Source organism: Cyprinodon variegatus, unplaced genomic scaffold (genome assembly GCF_000732505.1).
Source record: "Cyprinodon variegatus isolate N-32 unplaced genomic scaffold, C_variegatus-1.0 Scaffold886, whole genome shotgun sequence".
NCBI classification, from domain to species: Eukaryota; Metazoa; Chordata; class Actinopteri; order Cyprinodontiformes; family Cyprinodontidae; genus Cyprinodon; species Cyprinodon variegatus.
The window spans coordinates 213366-216388 of NW_015151339.1; the positions used below are offsets into that span (position 1 = coordinate 213366).

General features: G+C 41.5%; 1 non-coding gene across 1 annotated transcript; it reads right to left on the reverse strand.

Annotated features, from left to right (window-relative positions):
• Nucleotides 1–1472: 1472 nt before the first annotated feature.
• Nucleotides 1473–1560, reverse strand: trnay-gua. The gene is given in 2 exon segments: nucleotides 1473–1508; nucleotides 1524–1560. It is a non-coding gene; the product is annotated as a tRNA-Tyr (tRNA).
• Nucleotides 1561–3023: the final 1463 nt, after the last annotated feature.

A 3023-nucleotide genomic window follows, 5' to 3' on the forward strand; every position in this document is an offset into this window, starting at 1 on the left:
TATCACCACCGTGTGGCTCGTGTGGGTTTTTGACCAAGAGAAAAAAGGCAACGGATTGCAACTCGTACAACTGCTCCGATTGCTGGTGGTAACGCGCCACGCTACCGCTCTCCTGGTCCTCATCGCCAGTGTGTGTGTGCGTGCGGTTGGGTGGACTAAAAGGTCCATCTCATCTTTGGACCACTGCTGCTCTGTTCTCCTCTTTTTTGGATCTTTTTATTGGACTCCCTTGTCTCTTTACCTGGATTCGGTGGTGTACCTGCTTTAAACTTGGACTGTTACGGCGCAGCGTTTGGGGTGTGGCCTCGGCGTACCCAGTATGCCGCAGATCGTGGCGTGGCAGGAGGACCGCACCCAGCCTTGATGATTTTATTAATCTGTGTTTTCTACATCGATTAGTTTATTTCTTTGTTTCTTTTTTTATTTTTATTTTGCTTACAAATGTTTTGATTCTTTCTAAACTTGAAGATTTATTTCTAAAATATTGTTTGTTTATTTTGGTGTGTTTAAATTAGTTGTGTTTAACAGTTTTTCTGTTTGCAGTTGCTGGGGTCTGGCATCGGTGTGGTGACTGTGTCTACCTCTTTTGTGTTCCGTGATTCCTGGGTTTGGGTTATCTCACTGCGTCTGGTGTGTCAAAGGGTTTTTTTTTTTTGGTTTGCTGTGTTTGGATGTCGTCCCCATAGCGCTCCTTTGGACGGAAACCTCAGCCACTGCAGTTTTCTTTTGGTTTTCATTTTTTAAAGAATTGGCTTCTAAGAACAGTATTTTAGAAAGAAGTTAATAAACATGTTTTTACATTCTGAAATGCCATCTCAGATGTTTTACCTTCTGCATAATTAAACCTGTGTGCGTAAAACCAAAGGGGTAATATTCCCTGGGTGAAGTTCCCAGGGTGGCGTTGTTGAGCAACCTATTGAACACTAAAATTTTCCAAAAACATCTTTCAGTTCCACCTACTCTGACCACAAAAGCTATGAAAGTGATGATATTTGCATGTGCCACAGAAAGTACATGAAGTATTCTTACCTCAATTCATTATTTAGACAAAGTGTATAGTCCTGTTATAAAAAGGCTTGTGGCAGCAACCGGTGTTGCTGTGAACACAACTTAGAGCACTGGCTAATATACGATCATGGCTACCCTCTTCCATGTCTTTAAATGCACTCTCTGTTTTCTGCCCTACCTCACTCAGAGACATTGATATTGCTGCAAAATCTTTAGAAATACAGAAAGGTACGTGCCTAATATAGGTAACCACACTGCACTCCTGTAGTTTTAAAGTAAACTGGCATTCTGTGACAATGGTTGCTGTAGGAACTCAATGGAAAAACACAGCAATAGTTTTAAACTCCTTTACCAAGCACAAACATAATCCCTTAGGACTATGCGGAAAGGGTTCACAAATGACAATTGTCATAAAGTGCTTGTTCTCCTACCGCTATCTCTGTGGGTAGTTTGACAAAACTCTCTCCTTCGAGCCGGATTTGAACCAGCGACCTAAGGATATCCTCTATTGCCCTCTACAGTCCTCCGCTCTACCAACTGAGCTATTGAAGGTGGAAGGACAGCATGTGCACAGCCGTGACACACATATACACACCTGGCATAGAAAAAGCTTTTTCTGGATGCCTGTTCCGGGGCATCCATCCAAATTAGGCCCCTACATCCACAGACCTGAGGTGGCCAACTATAGACTCCTCCACAGCTGTCCTTTAAAGATTTATCCTTCATTTACATAAGCTACTTTATCTGTTTTTCCTCTGTTCTATCAAAAACTGAAACTTCTTAGGTAGTCGGCTTATTTCTACCATTTCCGTTGCACTATAAAAATACAGAGTCCCCCCTCTTAGTCTGTCAAATAGACAGATCAAGTATATCTGTGAACAAGCGAAATGCATAAATTTCTGGAAAGCAGATCAGCCGGAAAGAAGGTGAAACACAAGGAGATCAACAAGGATCTGCAAAATTTAACAACGGCAGGCATAGACAGATGCAACACGCATTGACTGAGAACTCCGGTAGGGCAACCATTTGCAAGGGATATATAAAACTACAAATACAATAAACTGTAAAAATGACTAAAACAAAAGTAAAAAAATGAACTAATGGTTGAAGCTCTAAGTCACAAAAAACAAATTAAACCAATGAAATTGATGACATTTGCATGTGCCACAGAAAGTACATGTCAAAAAATGAAGTATTCTTACCTCAATTCATTATTTAGACAAAGTTTATACGTCCTGTTATACAAAGGCTTGTGGCACCTATATTGCTCGTACAGGGAGATGAGACGGTCAGGAGGTCCGTTCACCGACTCTACCAAGTTCACAGCTTAATGCCAGATCAACCTGTACAACGCTTATTAAGGAAACCTCTGACGTACGTCTGCTTGGGCTCCATTTACTTTCATTCAGAAGGAGCCATAACTGTATTATGTAGTGTTGCGCAGCAATGATGTGAAGCTTTGAGTTTTATGAGGTGTGTTGAATGGAAGAAAGTTCAGGGGTACACCCTGTCTTATACAAACAATTCAAAAGAAGCCTCTCCTCCTGTACACTCAGCAACATCTCTACTGGAATTGGTTTTATCATGTACTTTTAAACAATTTTGCCGTGACCCGGGGTTGCTGCGGCCACAACGGAGAGTACTGACCACTATACGATCACGGCTGCCTTCTTCCATGTCTTTACATGCTCTATCTGTTTTCTGCCCTACCTCACTCAGAGACATTGATATCACTGCAAAATCTTTAGAAATATAGAAAGGTATGTGCCTGGTATGGTGACAATGCTTGCTGCAGACACAACATAGCCATGTTAAAGAATACTACCAAAACTCAATGGAAAAACACAGCAATAGTTTTAAACTCTATTGAGAAGCACAAACATAATCCCTTAGGACTTTGCGGAAAGGGTTCACAAAATACAATTGTCATAATGTGTCCGTTCTCCTACCGCTATCTGTGGGCTCTAGAGAGGATTGTGTTTGTGCTTGCATGGATCCCTCCCTGAAGGTGAGCA